The sequence below is a fragment of the Catharus ustulatus genome, chromosome 13 (genome assembly GCF_009819885.2).
Source record: "Catharus ustulatus isolate bCatUst1 chromosome 13, bCatUst1.pri.v2, whole genome shotgun sequence".
Classification (NCBI taxonomy): Eukaryota; Metazoa; Chordata; class Aves; order Passeriformes; family Turdidae; genus Catharus; species Catharus ustulatus.
Window position 1 is genome coordinate 20,962,691 of NC_046233.1, and position 21,443 is coordinate 20,984,133.

At 47.4% G+C, this 21,443-nt stretch overlaps 1 protein-coding gene across 1 annotated transcript in view; it reads right to left on the bottom strand.

Annotated features, from left to right (window-relative positions):
* FBLN2 (fibulin 2) overlaps window positions 1-2,798 on the bottom strand; it is an 83,197-nt gene extending 80,399 nt beyond the window's left edge. The window contains exon 1 of the mRNA XM_033071180.1: window positions 2,716-2,798. The gene's annotated coding sequence lies outside the window, so the exon portion shown is untranslated. The remainder of the gene's footprint in view (window positions 1-2,715) is intronic.
* Between the last annotated feature and the right edge of the window lie 18,645 nt (window positions 2,799-21,443).

Genomic DNA, 21,443 nt, shown 5'->3' on the forward strand with positions numbered 1-21,443 from the left:
TCTATGGGCAATATGAATAAAACTTACAGAATAGTAAGGAACACAAACTGAAAGGGGATATTCCTTCACCAGATATGGACCACAAGAGTGCAGAGGCCAGGGAGGAGAAAGCAATCATTCCCTTGGAGGTCAACTGGGAGAATCCCAGCAGAGCCCTGAAAAAAAATGATGAATTCCATCATTGCAGCTGGTTCTGGTCATCCAGAGGAATGGAGAAGGAAAGTGGCATGACACCTCACAATTCTGCCAATCTTCTGTTTCACCTACAAGACAAACTTCTATGAAGGGTGCAAGGTGTGCATCCCAATGGAGACGCTCCTCTCAGTAATGTGGGGGTGGCCACATTACAGGAGGGCACAATAAAGATTGTCAGAATCAGGATTTTCATTGTTTCCATGCTCTTCTCAGAGAGCCAAAGCTCTATAAGTCAATCAATATATAAAAATAATGTGCTCTTGTTATACACAGGCTTCTGTCAGTCACACCCTGACCACGTCACACCCTGATCACTGCCTCCCAAGGCCTGATAAAAGAGATTTCCCATTTGGGATGTTTCCCAAAGCTAAGTGTTCACCTTTAAAATAATGTTAAGCAGTACCTTTCCACATTACCTTCCAATCTGTACTACCACCTCAGCCCACAGGCACTGTTTTCCCTTCAGTGGGAGATTTTAAGTTGTTTGAGTTTATCTTGTTTACTTTACACAAATGCTATCTATTCCTTTCTTACAGATGGATATGATCTGTTGAAGACCTGGAACATCCTATCCCATAGTAAAACTCATTCAAAAGTACCATCTGTTCTTCCTGCAGGGGCACAGTAATGCCAGAAACTGTTTAACATTCCATAAATTAAGACCATATAATGGATAGCTCATTGTTAAAGTGAAGCAAGGCATCACTTGGAACCTGATGACAAACATTTTGCTGGGGTTTTGCCTTAAAAATAGTATCCAATGTATTATTTTTGGTTTGCTTTTAAGACTTCCCATTTGACATTAAACAGCAAAGGTGGGTCACAATGTGAACTCAGCGTCTGGTTTAATCCCCACTTCCAGCAGCATCCTATGTAATAACTACAGGGAGAGAGAGACCTAGAGTGGGCCACTGGATTATAACAAATTCACGGCAACACCAAACTCTGTTCTGCTTTCCCCCCGGCATGTGTCTGTTGTATCTGCAGGATACTCTTCCTAAGAGAACAGAATTCAATCTTCAAGTTTAAGAGCCATTAAAACATGTTTTGTTTTATAGAGATTACACTTAGCTGCACTCACACACAGCTCCACACTCTTGCCTTTCACTCTCTGGTAAGAAACCCCAGCCAGAAATGAACTGCCATTTGCAATTCCTTTCTACACCCCAATGCTATGACATTTAATCAACAAAAAGGCAGGACATAAAGTCCTGCTAGGAGTATGTATCATCTGAGTCAACACTAAAACAGCTTTCATTTGCCATTCATACAAGAAAACCACAGAATAAAAGGGAGGGAGGGGGGTGGGGAAAGAAAATTACAGCAAAAAACCCAAAACACAAACAAAATCAATAGTGTTTAATTGGAAGAAAATGGCTCTGTAGAATGCTGCCCCGGAGTAGGACACAGTGGCCCCGCACCCAGTTCCTGGGATTTCCTGTCCTGCGTTACCCACAGGTGTGGGAGCTGGGCTCCAGCAGATCCCTGCAACTCCCACCCTGGGAAGCAGGAACCCAGCCCGGACCACCCCAGGGACACAGACCAGCACACGCTCCCAGGGATAGGAACCGTCACCTCAAAACTCGATTATTTCAGTCCAGAATGTCATCACTGAGGACCCTGTATGGAAGTGCATATAATCATTACCATCTCTTTGGGAAGCTCTCACACTGCTATAATAAAATCTGCAGAACCAAAGCACTTTTAGCCCAGCCATTCCTGATTCCAGAAACAATGCCTATATTTTTCCATCACATCAGATCATGGATGGTGGGGGAAGGGCAGGAGTGTGAGGAGAGGGGGAAATGCAACTTGAGAAGTGGTAAGTGTGTCAAAATCTAAATTACTTGGAGATATTTCACAGCACAATCCTCCTTTATGCCTGTACAGCTCGGCTCATGTGGCTCACATTCAGTCTGTCACAGTGAATCATTGCTGCTCCTTGACTTGCATTAACAAAAACAAACCTAACTTTCGCTCCAGCCCGTGAGGTAAAACTTTGAATTCCCAGTCAAAAGGCCAGAAGTGGCATTAAAAATAACTATTTTTGTAAGAAGCTCACTTTGAGAAGAAAACAACAACCAAAAAAAAGCCTGTGAAGATCTGACTAATAGTACAACCACATGTGTTGCTTATGGAGCATTTTGCAAAAAAGCAAAAAGCTTTGTCCACGAGCAGCCAAGACTCAGCTTTAGCAGCCTTAACTAACAAAGTAAACCTGCCCCTCTCTACTTAATCTTTAAACTGCATCAAACTGGAGCTATTAAACAATGCCTTTAGAGCCTAAAGAACAGTTAAGAAGTAAATCTGAAAAACAAAGTACAAAAATCAAAGTGAAACCCAACAGTTAAGAAGTAAATCTGAAAAACAAAGTACAAAAATCAAAGTGAAACCCAGCCAGATACAAGCTCTGCAAGTAGCAGAACACAAGGCACAAAGCAAATCTAGCACTCAAAGTTATCTTACACTCCTCCCAGCAAATTTGCAGCAAATGTCCAGTTATGAAAGATTTCTGCTGACCTGTGTACAAGCAGCAATGCAGATGTGGCGAGTTCACCTTTTGTTCCCAGCCATGTCAGCTGTGCTCTGCTCCAAGTGCTGCTCACACTCCCAAATCCCCTTCTCCAGCTCTATCTTAGGAACTGCCCAGATTTTGTAGTGTAATCTGAGCAGGGAAGTACCATGTGCCTATGATATGGTTAATTCACTTTTTACCCCCTGCAATGCTTAAGGAAGCTGCTTCACATTTCAAAGCTGAGCCTAGGGCTGCCTGACCCAGGTACAGCCAAGGCAGTGCTGGGGCTGCCCCCTCCACCCCACCCTGAAACAGCTCCTTTCCCCTCCCAGAGCCGGGGGGCATCCAGGGGCTGCTGAGGTCCTTGTCTGCCTTCCCCTGGGTCCCAACACAGAGGGGGCCAGCCCTCCCTGCTGAGGGCCACCACCACACTGCTGGGGCCACTACCACCCCATGGCCAAAGCCAAGACTCTTCACTGAGGTAGCTCCAGTGAGGCCCCTCGAGACCCAGCAAAGTCCTGGGCATCTGATCTGGGATATTTGGCAGTGAAGATGTTCCACAGGTTGGGTTGGAAGAATCTCATCTGCTCCTCTCCAGTGCTGCCATCAGCTTAGTGATTAAGTGTCCAAAAACCAAGCCTCGAAACTTTGTCAATTAACTCTTCTGTTAATATTCTTCTGTTGTTACTGATCTCCTTCTGGTTTGAATTTGCAATTATCATCATGCTCGACAAGAACACTACACTGAGAGAAGAAGGAAATGCCTCTTCTTCCAAAATTCTGCACAGGGGAAAGTGCACCCCTTGTGAAGCTACTAATCACAAATGCACCAGAGAAGGTTCAGAGGAGGGAGAACAGTCCTCAAATCCTGTCACCCCTGCTCGTCCAGCCCCAGCCCCACATCAGGCCTGGGCACCAACCCCAGGGATAACAAGCAGCACCAGCCTGGCACAGGCATTTTCTGAGTGTTTGGGTTTGAGAAGGGTGAGGTGCAAACTGACAAGGGCTGTGCTTCTCCCCAGGTTTTTTTTTTTGTCAAGTAAATTCCCCATAATCCCAAAGTCAACATCATCAATGACCCAACCACTGCTCTGTCAAGTCAGGGAAGCCAAACACTTGGCAAGGGAAGGGGAGTCTCTGATCCTCTCTCTGCCAGCCCTGGGCACATATGGGAGCAGAGCTGCTCTTCTACAGCCAGGAGAGGGCCCTAAGGGAGATTAAAGGGAAGAAACAGCCAAGGATCTTGGAAGAGGAAAGATGGAAGACAAAAAGATGGCAGAAAACAGAAAACCTTTGGGGGAACTTTAATTCTTGGTCAGAAGGCAACAAAGCAATTTCCTGTAAGGAACCTGCCTGTTAAATCCTTGTCCTGGTACTTAACATCTACAAATACTTTGTGTGGGATTTCTAACAACTGCATTCTGCATGTTTGAGCTGTCCCGTCTTCAAACTCTTGACCTTTATTCTAAAGCAAAGGTGAGAGCTCTATCTTCCCTGTTGCATAATTTACTAAACCCAGTTATGTTTGAAATTAGCATGTCAGTTTTACCTAATGTAACAGACTATTTCAGAGAAAAATATATATTCTTCAAGGATGAATTCAACATCTCAGCTCAGCTTGATCTCGATCAGTTATAATGACAACTGCTTATAAAAAAAAGCAACAACAAGGAAGTGAAGTGACCTCAAAGGTTAGGAATGGAGGCCAACAGCTGTCTCTGTTGATGGCTGTGTTTATATCACAGAATCATGGAATGATTAGAGTTGGAAGGGACCTTAAAGCCTATCCAGTGCCACCCCTGCCAAGGGCAGGGACACCTTTCACTGTCCCAGGCTGCTCCCAGCCCCAATGTCCAACCTGGCCTTGGACACTGCCAGGGATCCAGGAGCAGCCACAGCTTCTCTGGGCACCCTGTGCCAGGGCCTCGCTGTAAGGAACCCATAGCCCCAGGCACCCCCTGCACTGCAGCCCAGAGCACTCTGTGGTGCTCACCTCACACCCCTGGCAGCCCAGGTCCCCACCCCTGACTTGTGTCAGTGGCCCCTGACTCTGTGCTCCCAGCCCTCCAGGTGAAGCCAGCAGGGTTGCACACCAGGGCAGGGTACAGCTCACTGCAGGAAGCCAGCTCCTCGCTGACTGTTCCATTAGCCGGCAGAACAGGCTATAATTTGCTGAAATGATGATTAATCAAATCTTATTTTTCTCTAAGGTAGCTAATGAACAGCCAACTAAGTGTCTCAGTAATTCTCAAATAACAAAGGAATACTCATGGAGTGACAACGATCAGCTACTTAACAGTGCAGGCGTGGCAGTGAAAGCCAGGCTGGCTGGAAGGGGAGGAGGTGTGTGACCACCACATTGGCCCAAAGCCACCTTTTCTTCCCCACCTCAGATCACCACCACCACTGCTTGCTGCCAGACCTTTGTGCTCACTGGTGTGGAGGGACACTGACGCCACAGAGCCAAGGGACCAGGTGCCCAGGGGACAGGGGTGGCCAGGGGATTGAGTATTGGGGTGGCCAGGGGACCCCACAGCACTCCCACATCCAGCTGGAGTTGCTGGGCACCCAGGGCCTGCCAGTTCTGCCTGTCTTGTGGTTCAGTTCACAACCTTTCCAGCCTCCAAACAAATCCATTAATGCTTTGTTTCGATCATATAAATCAGGGTAAGATTAAGATACATAAACACAACTTAGCACAGTTACCCAAAAATAAAGGAATGACATTTTAAAGAACCCATAATCTTTGTTTTTTGAAGTATTTCTTCTGTGGGAATTGTGTCGGAGCAAAGAATGCAAAACCTAGAAGCTTCCAAAAGGGGATCATGTGAAATTACTCTATTTCAAGATTTTTCCAAATCACTAACATTTTGACTCTGAATGTATTTGTAAGAATCTGCCAAAAAGCATCGAACCAGTCAATTTTTTGTGCAGTTTTTTCAGTAATCGTCACCTTTTCTTCCAGGTCTTAAAAAATGTTTTTGTAGAGAACTTATGTCATTTCTGTAGAAACTTCTGCAATCCACAATGACATAGTGTATTTTTTTCAAGTAAAAACCAAGCCTCCCAATAAAGAACAAAGAACATCCTTTGTTTCAGACGAAGAATTTCAGGAGAAACCACAAAATGTTCAAGTAAAACATTAAACATTTGATTTTCCACCCATTTTGCCAACAGTTTAAGTTTTCCCATACTTCTAATATAAGTGTCAATAAGGAGGGGAGGGGATGGGCAGCAGGTCAGATGGATAACAGTCACTCTGCAACTTAAAACCTGCTAATTGAATAAAGATGAAAACAGGATGTTTTGCAGAAAGCATTTCTCTTCTTTAACTTAGTTTTTCTTTTTAATGAGGAAACAAGACCTGCTTGATTTACCCATTAGGAAAAAAAAGCACTGAGGGAAAACTGGAAGTCATTACTCGTGTATTAGAGAAATCCTGGGCTCTGCTCCTGAGAGCACCCAGCACTGCAGCCACCTTAGTCACTAACATGAGAGTCCTGTCCTTTGTTAAGGCCCAAATATTACTGATGGCAGAAGTTATTCAGGCTCTTTAAACGAGTTTTAGAAAAGCAGGTTTAAAACCAAATGGAAACGTTTTATTTTGAACCCAGTGGAGATTATTTGAAACACACGCATACTTACCTGACACACTTCACTGCCTGTTTTCACAGAATGGTTTGGGTTGGAAGGGACCTAAAGATGATCTAGATCCAACACAATTATCAAGTTCCAATTCCCAGTTAGTGAGGTTTTTCCCAGTGCAAAGACATCCCCCAGCTGCGGCAGCAACATGGAACTTCATGCAGCTGCATGTCAGAGTGCCACAGTGCCCAGCATTGCATGAACACACAACAAACACACCTCAGAGACAAGCAACCCCAAACCACAGAAACGTAGCCAAGAATTAAACACATGAGCTGTCTGGTCTAGCCATATGCTTCATCTTCATGGTAAACATCAAAAAGTGCTGATTTGTTTTTTAAATCGTTACAGAAAGAGATATTTTAGTAAATTTAAGCAATCCTCAGTGAGTTTCCTTAACTTCAGTCTATTTAAATGCAGGAATAGAAGTGATGCACTCAGGTTAACCTGTTTGCCCAGACTGGAGTGACATTATTAAATGTTCTTGTTCTTTCACACATCCTAAATATTCAGATACTTGCAGCACCCCAGGGCATAGTGTGCTATGTCAACACCTTGAGAAGAATGCAAACATCTTAATAAAAGCGAGGAGAGATTGCTTATCGTGCACTCTTGCTGTTAACATCTGCATTTTACAAAAGCTCACAAATTATTACACACACTTTCCACAGGACATATCCTGGATATGCAGGCAGCCATGCCAGGAACCAAACAGCGTGTCAGAAAGCAGGCTGCATTTTTGGTTTTGCTCTAAAGGCAAATGAGTGTTTCAGAGCATTCTGCAGTTCCCCTGAGCAGAGCCATTTACTCCACTTAACCAATTCAGAACTTAGGGGTAAATCCCCCAAATCAATCTGCTCTGTATCACATTATATCCTTTCCAAATGGCCATCCAAGTTTTATAGATTAATCATACCCAAGATCCCACACCCAGGACCATCAGACTGATATTGTATTGATTGTATGGCAGAGCTCCACACATGAGGCAGATGAGATTAGAACAGAGCGTGGCATGCGAGCAGATGTGAGTGTCCTGGTTATGAAAACTGAATAAATAGCAAGTGACCCTCCCCAGAGCTGGCAGAGCCACTGGGCAGCCTCAGCAGCTCAGCTCCTTCAGGTGGATGGAGGAGCAGCCTCTCAGTCCTTGCTGATTCACTCCAGGAAAGAAAGAACAAACCCAAAAGGCAGCAGGATTATCTTCAAGTCTAATTAGTGGTCCAAGATAATCCACTTGATTTTGTCTAAAGCAAATTAGGAAGTGCTCATGGGACCTGTGCAGAGGCAGGCAGGGCCCAGAGCAGGCAGGGTGGCAGTAGTCAGTGGGGTCAGGGGTCTGCACAAGCTGCTCACCCTTGACCCCAGGCTCAGGGCTTTCAGGAGGTGCATGCCAGTCCAGTAACTCTGCTCAGCAGAGCTGCTGCCATATCCTCTGCCAACTCCATTTAGAGTTGGTAATACACTTAGCACAGCAAAAACTAGATTCAAAATAAAACAAAATTGGGCTTTGCAATCAAAACTAAAATCTGGCACCCTGTTCCCATGCAAAATCCTTCACAAGTGATACATTTGTAGAGGACAGTTGGAATAAATCCATGATATTTAATGACATACTAAAAGCAAACCTTGAACAAACAACTTTAAATAATTTGAAAGACTGCTGTGAATAGATGAAACTCTGCAGTACACACATGTTACAATAATTAGTCATTTCTAAACAGTGGAATTTAATTATTTTTTAAAAAATCATTTGCAGAAGTGGGTCTTTTTCCCCATTCCAGACATATATTTAAAGTAACACTCTCTGTGAAAAGGTTTCACTTCAGACTTTTAAATGTATTCTCTCATTCTGATCTGATTCATGACACCAGCAAAAGAGTTTTTCCAGCTTTCACCTTATTTTTTTTTACAAGTAACCTCACCTCCAAAGCCCAGAGCAAGCAAAGGAAAGCAGCAGTCCTAGAAGTTTTTCCTATAAAACATTTCAAATGTGATTGCCACAGAAAGTCAGACAACAAATTGCCTTGTAATTTAAATGAGAATTCAGATCCCATAGGCATCCCCCAAACCTCTGTCCATGCATATTAAGGATCGTCCTAAGAGGTTCACAGAAGAACATTCCCTGTTCAATGGGAACCACAGAGATGCCCTGAAGGATTTCAGCTAGCTCCACCCTGAGCACCAGGGACCTGTGGAACCTCCCAGGAGGGACAGCTATGAGATGGGGGACAGGTACCAGCCTGAGATGATTTAGGACAGCACAAACAGAATGTAAGGGGCACACCTTGAGCTGCTGGTGGCCAAACAGTCCAGCTGTCATTGAGTGCAGCCTGGGGACACACAGACAGTTCTCCTGGCCCTGGCTGCAGCAGGAGCTGGCTGAAGACCAGCAGCTGGCTGATAGTCCCCCACCACATGTCTGGCAGGAGGGACAGAGGGAACATTCACTGTGCTAGTGCAGACTCAGCTAACTCAAGTCAAAAACAAAGGTGGTTTGAGCTAACCTGGTTAGATTTGCAGCGAGGTGCATTAAGAACACCCTTTCTGCCAGTTCTGGTGGGGATATACAGTAATTTCACGACTATAAGGCGCACCCTTTCGACTAAAATTTTCCCTCGAACCCGAAAGTGTGCCTTATAGTCCGGTGTGCCTTATCTGATGTAAAAAGTTGCGAAATTTGCCAAACCTGAAGTGTGAGCTGTGAGCCGTGGGGGGAGCCGGAAGTGCCATGGAAGTCGGCTGGGGGCGGGCCCAGAAGCCCACGGCACTGCCCCTGCCAGGTGGAGGCGGGGCAGGGGGCCCACGGCACCCCCCTTCCTGGGTCCAGGCAGTCCCGGGGGCCCATGGCTGCTGGGTGAATGCCGCCCAGGGGGCCCGCAGCACCCGCCTTCCTGGGTCCAGGCAGTCCCGGGAGCCCATGGCTGCTGGTTGAATGTGGGCTAGGGGTCCCGTGGCACCCGCCTTCCCGGGTCTAGGCAGTCCTGGGGGCCCATGGCTGCCGTGTCCAGGGGGGCCTGGTGGCTCGCGGCACCGCCCCTGCCAGGTTGAGGCGGGCCCGGGGCCAATGGCTGCCGGGTTGAGGCGGGGCCTTGGCCAGCAACTGCGCGGGGTGAGCTGGGGGCGGAGCCTCGCTGTAAAAAAATAAGTGCGCCTTATAGTCCGGTGCGCCTTATCTGATCTACAAAGTTGCGAATTTTGCCGACTCCGGGGGGGTGTGCCTTATAGTCCGGTGCACCTTATGGTCATGAAATTACTGTAATCTCTGCTGGTTGTATTTTCTATTTCCAAAATGTCATGTATGCCTGCCCCAGGAATTGCTTTTTCTCTCTCTCTCCATCACCAGTCTAGACAAAACTGCATTAAGATCCTTTCTTGACTTTCATGTACAGGTGTAAGGGGTTAGCAGTTACTAAAAGGTTTTCTGGATACAGGAAAAAATGAGCTCCTGTCTCCAAGGTATTCTCAGTGAATAGAGTCAGGAGCAAAAACTAGATTTAAACTAAAAGAGGTTTTCTGCCAAGGATAAAAAAAAACAAAAAAACAACAACTCAACAAAGAAAACCCCAAACAAACAAAAAAACCCAAAAACAAAACCAAAAAAACACCCCACAAATAAAAACAAACCCCAAACACCAAAATTCCTACCAAAATAGGCAGAAAGTCTGCAAGGTGTGGAGGGGCACTTCCTCAGCCTTTGTGTCCCAGAAAGGAGTGTGTGAGGGACTTGCTGGTGGCAGCTCCTGTGGGGGTGCCCGAGCCCAGCCCATGGCAGCTGGTTGTCCATCTGTCTGGGCAGCTGTGCCACGCTCCTGTCCCTCCTACACTGCATTCCTGGCACCAGGCTGGGCTAGGCTGGGCACTCCCTGCCTGCCTTCATTCATAAAAACCAGAGCACACTGAGGAAAGCTCCACTGCACCCAGCAGTGAATGCCAGTGACATCTCTGCTCCAGCACTGCCTGCCCCATGCCAGGTAACATCTGCACGGTGAAGTCAGTGCAATAGGGACAGAGCTTCAAATTCTCCCTGCTCTGGATCCCATCCACAGAGCTTGTCAGCAAACAGGACAGATGGGAATGTACCTCTGCCTTAATGCAAACCAAGGGATGTCATGAACGCAGCCTAATTTTCATGAGTAATAGGTTAGGTTTGTAACACTCAAGAATGAAAACGTAGCTCAAAGGGTCTGGTCTTGTTCTGGTCATGTTCGGCAGGAGGACTCGAGCGTACCTAAGTTTGTTTCAACTGCTTGATTTCCAACAGAAAGACCACAATAACATAAGCAGGAGAAAACAAAACACCTTTTGGAAAGCCCTTTCTCAAGGCTCTTTTGTTTAACTGCTGATCTGTATGAACATGGAATTGGAAAGGATTTCTTGGGACATTAAATGCAGGCCCCTGTTATTAAAGGTAACATGTCACTTCCAGCTGAAAGAAGGGTTAATGTTATGCCAGTGAGCTGGAAGGAAATCCAAATTCCTAATGCAAGAGAATGGGGGGAAAAGCTAAACAAAAGTGAATGCATGAGCCTATATCATGAGATCAGAACCTTATTCTAAACATATGGGCTGGTGGGACATCGAAGAGGAGATAAGAGGCACAATGATTAAGAGTCATTTCTGTCACCAGGGATCTGAATATAACTAAGGAAAACACCACAGCACACTTAGCCCTGGGATAGAGGAGGAAGGGGAGCTCCCAGGGCACTCTGTGAGAGATCACAACGGCCCCAAGGTCAAAGGCTGATGGAAGGGGCAGGCAGGCCCCAGCTAGCAGCATTAGTTTCTTCTGCTGAACAGCCAGAAGGTAGCTGGAGAAAAGCATGTTCCCACTGCAAGTCTTTCAGCAACCACCACCATCTCTGCAGAATGCAAGAAACGCTTCTGGTTTTGGCAGCTAAATCCCACCTTGTACCCCACAAACCATGGGAAGAAACTCCCAGGCGTGGAAACATTTCCAAAAAACAGCTTGAGAGAGAAGATCAATCCTGTAAAGATTTCTTATCTCCCTGGATTAAGGAAAGGCAGCAGAGAGAGACATGGTTGGCAGGACGCTTGGCTTGGTTTACACGGGGTGCAAAATCTGGGGGCACAGGGATGATGGGGAGACACAGCCAAGGTCCCTTCCATCCCCAACAGTCTTCAGGCAGCCTGTAAGACCTGACTTACCACACACAACTGCAGCAAGAGCAACAGGAGCCCTCTGAGCTTCCAGTACACACAAAAAAGGCACAAAATCACGGAGTGCAAGCAGCCTGGAGAAGGGCTGTAACCACTCTGCTCCTGCAAATCCAGAGGAAGGGATGTCCTTCAGCGGTGCTGGAGGGGTTCTGGCAGCATGGGAGCCCCAGCAGTGTTCCCCCATGGAACTGAGGACCTGTCCAGCAAACCATTTTCCAGGTGGTGCAACACCAAGACTCCATCCCAGCCAGAGACAGATGAAGCAGATGCAGAAGATGCCACTTCCTCAGTTCGCTGTTGCTGCATTGCCATCCTCCAGCTGAGCCCCAAAAATCAGCCTGGGGTGCCTGGTGGACTGCACCTCACACATGTGCAGCAGTGAAGCACTCCCAGGAGCACTCTGGGAGTTCACTAGCCTCTTCTAGAAGGATCCAGCTGATCCTCAGCCACACTCGCCCCCCAGCCCTCCCAACTCTTGTGGTTGTTGCCCTCCCACAAGCTCCTGCCTGAGCAGGACAGACAGAGCTTTGTTTGGAATGTTATCTGTAATGCTACCAAGTACTGTGGGGGACTCTCTGTCCATCATCATCTCTCAAAGACCACCTACACTCAGAGCACAAAACTGCAGAACACCATTTCTTCCAGCTTCGAGTAGATCAGAGAAATTTAGAAGTGCACAATATCATATGACAATCTAATGCAACCGGAAAGATATTAAAATGGACGGACAGATGGATGGAAAGAAAAGAGAGATCTCTTCAGTCACAAAAACTGGTTTAAACTAAAAGAAAACCATTTTTCCTAGTATTTATATACACTGCAAGGCTACTGTTTACTTATTATTTATTCCAGTGTCACTTACAGAGTAGCTTGATGCAGTGTACTCAGAGCAGCAGTCCCACAGAAGTGGGGCCCCTGAGGAGCTCCCAGGGATGAAGAGCTCCATGGCTTTGCCATCAGTTTCTTGTCTTTAGTGGAGAAGTTAAAGCTCCAAGCCCTACTTAAACTCAACAAACTCTGCTCAGAGTGCTGCCTTCGTGACAGAATACCTTGATGCAATTAAAATAACATGGCTCTTGAAGAGCAAGGCAGCACTGGGAAAGCTTTGCCAACAAAGCAATGCCAATTAAGAGTGTGATTTTTGGATTATATTTTTAGGCCAACATCAGCTCTATTAATGCTGGTATAACTGTCTTCAAAGTGATTTTGAAGGTCCAGCTGACACCACTTGGGAGAAGAGCTAGTTAAAAGACTAGGGTTTGGCATCTGTAGGCTCCATTCTGTCATTAGGGGAAAATCTTTCATAATAAAACTAATTTCCACTAATAAGGGGGATTTATGTCCAAAATCTCAGACAATTTTATGCCCATTAACTGTATACCACGAGCTGTATTTTTTGTTGTTAAATGACGTAAGTTACGAGTAAAGCCACATTTATGGGATGTGCCCAGAGCTTCCGTTTGCATCTGAAAGGACCAGGATGCCTAAAGCACAGATGTATCATGAGGAAGAGCAGGAAAGGCGAGGACTCAGGTGCCCATGGTCTGTGAGAAAGCCACACCAACTCCGAACACCGCCCCTCTTCTCATTGCCTGTGGGTGCAAAGAAACCAAACTCGACGCTAATACAACTTGGCAATACCGGCAACTTTCCTTTCCAAAGAAAAGCAAAGGTTGAGAGAGAAAATTCGATACTAGTGGGGCACACACCAGCTCCAGGCCCTTCCTGCAGGTGTTCCAGACGAGTGCCCAAACACTCCTGCTCTGACCTCCCCCGCGGGGCGGCTCAGCCTGGGGCGGCCCAGGCCCTGCACCAGGCTCTGAGCCACAGAGGCAGAGAAACGCCGAGGGCATGGGGGGAGAACCGGCTGCCTTCGGCTCAGCCCTGCACACACTCCGTCATTTTGCGGCCGGCACCTCGATTTCTGCACGGACCCTTCGAGCCTGCTCCCCAGGCCTCCCCAGCACATCCCTCCCCTGTGCCCCGAACCTCCCCGCTGCATTTAAAAGCCGCTCGCTCCAGAAATACAAGCGTACCAGCAAAACCAGGCGGAGAGCGCTTTTCTCAGCGCTGCCTTACACTTTCTCCTCTTCCCTTCGAACTTCCCTCTGGTTTTCGCTCGGCTCACGGGAGGTTCCCAGCCTGCACGACTCGGGGAACGCCAGCTCTACCCCAGCGCCAAGTGACATTTGCTTTGCAAACACTCCCACCGCCCCGCGGGCTGCTCCCACCTCCACCCAGCGAGTTGTTTTCAATAAACCAACAGCTCCTCCGAAAACATTCACAAAGCAGCTTTTTTCGCCTTTGACAATTACAAACCAACTGAAACAAAAAAAAAAAAAAAAAAAAAAAAAAAAAAAAAAAAAAAAAAAAGGAGAGAGAGAAAGAAGAGAAACAGCGCAAGGAAATCTCCGCGTCCTTGTCCCGGAAAGGGCTTTGGGCCGAGGGGCTGCAGCGGCTCCGGAGCGCCCGGGGCTCGCTGCCGCCGCACTTACCGCCCGTGCTGCTGCTGCTCCGCTAGGCTCCGCTCTGGGGAAGGGGCCGCAGACCCCGGAGCCGGAGGGAGGGGCCGGAAAGCTGCGGCGGGGTTTGTCCAACCTGACACCGGCCGGGCGGGACAGCAGCCCCGGCGGAGCGGGCGGACACGCCAGGATAGTGGGACGGGACGGGACGGGACGGGCTGTGCGGGGAGGCTCACGGGGACAGGAGCAGCCCCAGACGGGCTCCTGGGACCGCAGCTATCCAGGAAAAAGAAAAAGCTGGGGGTGAGAGGTGAGCACCGCCCCTGCCCCGGGGCCCAGGGGCCTCACCTGGCTCTGCCCAGCTTAACCTCGCTCTGTCCACTAAGGTGGCTTTGAGACTACTGTAAGAGGAGCTTTCCAATTTCTTTTTGTCCCGCAGCTTTCTGAGTAGCCCCAAACTCACCTGGCTGTAAGCTCTCAGGGAAGTGTTCGGAGATCAGACCCCGATCTGTCCATCCAGAGTCCCGTTGTCGTGTGGCAATAGCGACTGTTTATAGAAACTCATCCTGAGATGAATTAGAGGCAAATCTCTGGGACGAACGAAGTCCCTGCAACAAACACTATGTCATCGGGAAAGCATCCCTGCATGGAGGGTCTCGGGAATAACCCGTGCCAGACTGGCTGTGTCGTGAGCTCAGGGGCTCAGCCAGAGGGAGTTGCTTGTCCTGGATCCAGAGCTCTGGCACCTCTTTGGGCTTCCCCCCTGCCCCTTCAGTCCCTTCAGTCCCAGCTGGGCCGCCAGGCCAGCCCTGAAGCTCTGTCCCTGGGGCAGGCAGCACTGAGACGCACAGCTGGGATCTTTTTACACTGCAGGGCCCCTCTGTCTTCTCAGGCATTTGTTTATGGGAAGGAGAGACCCTGTTTGTGCCTCCAGAGCTGTTGGCAGGACAACTCTGCCCAAGCCTGGAGGGAAGAGCAGCAGGAGCATGGCACTGTCCTTCCAAGGCCACCCATTCAGCCCATAGCCCAACAGCTCTGCAGCACCCTGTGGACAGCTGCAAACAGCTGGTGGAGGCAAGAGAGCACCCATGGCCTGGATGCCAACTTTGTTCCTCCCAACAGCCAAGGGGTGCAGCAGAATCCACTTCTACAATCAGAGGTGGTAGCTCCCTTGGTCACCTTCCTCTTCCTCTTCTTCCTCATAGCAAAGTCAGTTTAGCCCAATCTGTGACACTGCAAATGCAGCATTCGAAAGAAACTTTGGAGCTGGCCCTGGCTCTCAGCTTCCATTCACAGGCAAGAATCAAGTCTGCACAGACAAAATGTGCTTACAATTAGTATTAGAAAAGTAGCAGGGTAAGAGTTTCCATTTCTGAAATGTGGTATCCTGTCTCCAACACAACCAGTGCCCAGGAAAGTGAGACTGTGTTATTTTGTGATGCTACACTGTATGTGGGAAGAGTCCTGCTGATTGCTGCTGGACGCCCTGAGGGATGGACCAACTACACAAAATCATTGCGTAACTTTAGCCAGAGACAAAAATGCTATTTACTTTGTAAGCAATCAGCCCTCCCAAAATGTTCCTACACAGTCTTGAATTTCATCTGGAGGAAAGATGAAAGCATAGAAAGAGCAGAGGACTCTGATTTCTCTGTCCGCTGTGGAGATGCAGTGTGCTCTGAAAGCAGGGTTACACTCCCCTTAAATGGTTTGGTGACAGCCCATGAGTGCCCCTTGCTGGCCCCCACTGCAGCAGGAGCAGAGGGCAGCAGCAGAGCTGGGGTAACGCTTTGTCTGGGCTTTGCACCGAGACTGTGCGGAGCTGAGAGGAAGCCCACGTCTGTCAGCTCAGCACCCTGAGCTATGTGTTTGAGGAAGGCCAGGAGAGACCAAAGGAGTCAGGACTGTGGTCAAACTAAACCAGGAGACTCCCAAAATCACTCCAGCAGCTTTTCCTGTTAAAGCCATGATGCCCCAAGCAAGGTGAAGTCTGTAGGTAGGTTTAAATTCTCTCATCAGACAAATTGATGTACATGGGAGATATTTCAGCAGTTTTCAGGCACCGAAATCCTTCCTCAGATCAAAGAAGGGGTGCAAGCTGCACCTCACCAGAGCACCACACACCTGGATAAACTCAGGAAGTCCTAAACCTAACCCAAAAATTGGAGCCCTATGCTGGTGGCCTGTCCTCAGGCAGTGTTTTCATTCAATTTATCTAAGTAAAAAAATTACTTTGTTTCTTGAGCCATATTTTTAACAACATAAGATCACTTAAAATATTTTGCTTTGACTTCAAGTGACACTGAAGAACTAATACATCCAGGATTTAATGAAGTGAGGCTAAATGGAAATATCCATCATTTCTGAATGAAAGAAAATTGACAACATCATCTGGGGACTGAAAGGATAAGGCAAGTCATATGAATGCATGCAAACACACAGCAGGCATCCTCGTGGGTGGGAGAAGCACATACCCACTCAGGGACCAGCTTTGGAAAGCAAAACTAACTCTTTGGGAGTCTGATCTCAGGAGAAAAGTTTGTACTTGAATCCAGCCCTTTTTTTGCATCTCCAGCTCTCCTGAAGCTCTGAGCTCTGCATTGTGCACCAAAGGGGAGAGGGCAGAACTGCCCCCTTCCAAGGGACAGGCAGGGAACCAGAGCACAGAGAAACCTCTGTACATGGGGTGGTTAATCCTTGACCTACCTAGAGAAAAAAAAAAAAAGTCTCTAGTGACTCCTAAACAACAATTTCCTAACTCCAGACCAGTGGAATGACACCACCAGTGTCCTCTGCCCCTTTCTTCTGCCCCTGTAAATTGTAGGAACTGTTTTGTCACATCTCTTCTGTGACCCTCCCTTCCACATGGCTCTGGCATTCCCACTTTCAAGTGGTGCTACTCTGGTTGAACAGTCATGGAGCAGAGCAGACTCAGACTGAAATATTTGTTTGCGTGTCCTCATCCAACCAACCACAGTTTTTCAGAATTTGGGAAGATGTCACAAAGCAACAGAAAACAATGCCCCCTTGGCCAAAGTCAGACCACTCCACAGCATGCCTTTCATTGCAGTGTATGGTTGGGAAACATAAGAAATGCACAGCTCACACAGGAAAAGCTTTCAGCAGATGTTGCTGCTTTAAAATACCAGAGAGTCACTGTTCTAGCACATTTAATACAAGAGAAATCATCTAGCTCAATCCAAACAAATCGATGACAGTCTGTGCATACTCTGAGCCCATGCAGAAAAGCTCACACCATTCTGGGGATTTCTGATCCCAGGTTTGCTGGGACGTGCACAGTTCAACTTGTGACAGGGAAAAGGTAAAGAAGCAGCTCACATGGGAAGATTCCTGCAGTGTGAAAATGACCCACTCCAGCAGTTTAGGAGGGAAACAGCATCTTCCTTTCCTTATCATTAGCCAATTTTTTTGCAGGTGTTTGGTCACATTCATTCTCTGCTATACCCATTCAGTGCCCTGAGAGGAAATTGGGTCGTATATGTGAAACAGAGAAAAGCCTAATTCTTCAAGCCAGGACCAAGTGTGCCTGACGATGACTTGCCATTCATTTAATGTACTGGCAAGGCAAGGGCACTTAATAGCAGCATTTGATAAAGTATTCTTTCAGATTTTGACATTTAACTGCCAATGTCTGAGAAATGTACCCAAATCTAACATCAAAAGGCTCTTCAAGGGAAATAGCAGGAAAATTATCTTTATCTCGGAACCTGATTTGAAACTGCTCCTGGTTCTCCAACTTTTTCACCCCTAGTAATTGATGGAAATCAACACTCTGACGCCAGCAAATGTCACCTCAGTGAGAAGCCCTCAGATGTCAAAGGCTGCAAGGACAGCCAAGGCGAGCCCTCCTGCTGCCCCACAGATGCAGGAACAGCCCCCCTGGCAGAGCTGCTTACCTTCACTTCTGTCACATGTAAAACTCCCAAGAAACCCAAACCTAGCATGTCAAACACACTTTATTTGGACTGATTTCCAAATAGAGGCTCAAATCTGACATCCATTCAGTGAGTGGGCAAAGTGGTCCTTTTCCCCAGTCACCACTGTTGGTATCCTCCTGGCCATCTCAGTTCCTCTCACTGGATTCTCTGTACCTGCACATTTTGAGAGTGAGGAAGTTGAAGATGTAACTGAAACAACGCATTTTCTATGTATTATTTTCTCTTTTGAAACTGTTCAGTATTGATCTTGAAAGTTTCCAAAGAACAGAGAAGCTCTGGTTCTTTCTGTGGTGGATGAGCTGACTAATGCAGACTGTCAAAATCCACTTTATATTTGCTATAGCACATTACACGCAGGTTGTAAACAAAAAACATCCAAGATAAGAGTGACCCTCAGCAGGCTGCATCATGTGGAGCCACCTCCCGAGTCATGACTGCTGTTCTGACTCTGAAACATGCTCCTAATTTAGAAAGGATAAAGTATTGAAAATCCATTTCAGCAGAACTTTACAAACATTTAAGGTTGCCAACTAGGACCCAGAGCCCATGGGCTCTTTCAGTGTGGGCTGTTTTTATGGGTTTTGCACCCACACCCGGATCTGCTTCTTCAGCAGGATCCTCTGTGGGTGCAGAGATCTCTCAGCTGGGTATAGCAGGGGGTAGGACACAGGAGAGACTCCAGTGGGAAAGCCAGAAGGGATGCAGAGAGGAAGAAAGACAGCAAGCAGGAGGAAGTCTAGAAATGTGTGAAGGCATCGTTCTGAGCCTGGATATTCCCACCTAGATTCCAGCTGCAGGTTCACCTCCCCTATAACACACTCCATTACCCCCCAAAGTGAGTGGATTGTGTTTTTGTCCCTGAGGTGAGGTGTGATTTCCATCTGCTATTTCTGCATCTTACTGCATGGGAAGTCTCATCTCCCAAGTTCTGCTTTGCTGTCTGGAGTTCCCTACTGCCTTTGCCCTTTCACTGAACTACCAGAAAATTGCCAGAAACATCAGCCCTCCAAAACCACTCGAATCATAAACAGGACTCTGTCTCATCTCCAGTGCTCACAAACACAGAGTGGAACATGGCTCAAGGCTGCCACAGCTCCCTGCCCTGCAGCAGGATCTCACATCCCAGCAGCACTTCACCTCCTCAATGTGAGACTGTGGCTTTGTCTCATTCCCTCCAATCCTGGGTACTGCTCTGTCCTCACACACACATACCAGTCTGTCCCAATCAGCACCTGCATTTTTGAGAGGAGCCTGCTGTGAGCCCAGCGAGGTGACACACAGGATAAAGGAGGGGCTGTCACTGTTGGGGAGAGGTTTCCACCTCAGCTCACACAGGCAGAGACCTGCTGCCAGTGAGTGTGGGTCGTTGGCAGGCTGGAAGGTACAGCAGGGTCCCATTTGACAAAAGAGTGCATAAACCCTTAAAATTACTCATCACAGATCATTGTTTTCCTCTGGTGAATGGCTTAAATAAAAGTGTTTGCACTGAGGCCAAGAATGCAGGGTCTGAGGCCAGGCAACATCCTCCAATGGTAATAAATACCTATTACACAAATAAACTACCAGAATGGCTGTTTCCCCAGATGTCACAAAGCTGCCCCGTGCACAAGCTGCTCTTTGATGCTGCCTGCTGTCCCAGCCTCAGGCTTGCAGCACCTCTTCCACAGAAAACCAGTTTTCTGTTACAGTAAACCAATTGGGGTAGAAACTAAAGTACTGTTATTGAATATGCAGTTATTGTCATTGCTATTGCCTCACTTCTTTGAAAATGCAAATGATCCAAAGCAAAAAGTAAAGCCATGCTTTGAGTGCTGTGGGAGAAGGGGTGACAGTCACCAGCTCCCTCCTCCAGCCAGAAGGAAGGCCTCACATTAGGGGCTTTGCAAATTGGATAAGGTGTGGAGCTAATAAAAACTTGAACCAGTCTGGAAACCTGATGATTAAATCCTGGAAAGCTGAAGGGCATGAGAGATGGTTAGTTCTGACTTCTGCCGTGATGGATCTCTAACAACATGTGAAACACGAGGCAAACATCCCTGTTGTTGGGCAGCACAGGCAGCCAAGTTCTGAAAAAAAACAGCTCACAAGCCCCACAGGGACTATCTGGATATCTCATCCTGCACAAATATTCCCAGTTCACACAATATCATCTCATTTAAAAGTTAAAAATTACTCCTAATGCTACCTGCTCTGGAAAACCCAAGTGCAATGTTTCATTTTCTGGTTTTCCACCACAGCTGAAACCACAGCATTGGGACTGGATCCATGCAAGAGGCATCCACGTACAGCACTTACTTCCTTGCTGAGTTTCTGGATGCTGCTGTGCAGAAATATAACAGAGGTCGAATACTGTGCAGCCCTGGTTAGCTCATGCCCAAAGGCCAGCCCATGATTGCCTTGGACATGGCTCCCATTACTGCTGAAGGGAATAGCTGACCCTGTACATCAGAAAGCAGCAACGCCCCTTTCACAGCTGTCTCCAGTCTCTCTCCTGAAATTTGGCTGGATGTTTACTTCGAGATTCAGAACACACATGTAAACTGTTTAGGGATATTCCTATATTCCTGTTTCTCGTTAAAAGTGCCAGAGAGAATGAAAAATGTGTCCCATCAGCGTTATAAGCATCAGAAAGAAAAAAATAAATAAATAGGGGAAAAAAACCCTGCAGTGAGGGTTTGATCTGTAATAACCCTGTCTGTTCCCCCAGCACGTTCCAGTTTCTGGGGCAGTGCTGCTCTGGAGAGGCTTTCAGGCAGCAGTGGGCAGATCCCCGCTGCCCACAGGTCCCACTCCAGTGGTCTCCAGTGTAAGCCGTGAATATCTCTGGGAAAAATAAAGGGTCCTGGAAGAAACTGTGTTTGTTTCTTGTTGTCCTTAAGGTGAGACCTGAACACTGGCACTGTCAAAGCACTGGGGTAGCTGCTCATCAGCACAGACCCCTCTGGCCATGCCGCTTTCCTGCTTTCTTCTTTGGAAACACCTTCAGAGCAGCATGGCAGTTTCCATTTCTTCTGGTTTCCACACACAAAAAGGATCCCTTTTCCCTGTTCCCGAGGCTGAGGGAGCAGAGAAGGATTAAAATGCCACAGGGTTGTGAGGAAAGAAGAGTCAGAAACAGCCCACTGACATCCAGGAGATAGGAGGGGGAGGAAGGTGTTTTATGTTTTTGTTTCTGATAATCTCTTTTTTAATCAGCAATAAATTAAACTGATTTCCCCCCAAACTGCAGTGCTAATGCTTCTGTGGCACATCAGTACCACTCATAGAGAAATTGGAAAATGGATATTTCCCTCTTCAGTGTTATGTACAAAATGTAGTTAGGAATTACTGCCACAAGCAGAAAGCCTGGTGACATTTGTGATGAGTGGTCACAGCTCCTTATGGTCCCAGACAAAGCCATGCCAGGGCCAGCATCCTACATCCCACCGAGGGGATGCCCTCAAGGTGTGGGGAAATCCCTTCTCTACCCTACAGAGGAGCTCTGATGTT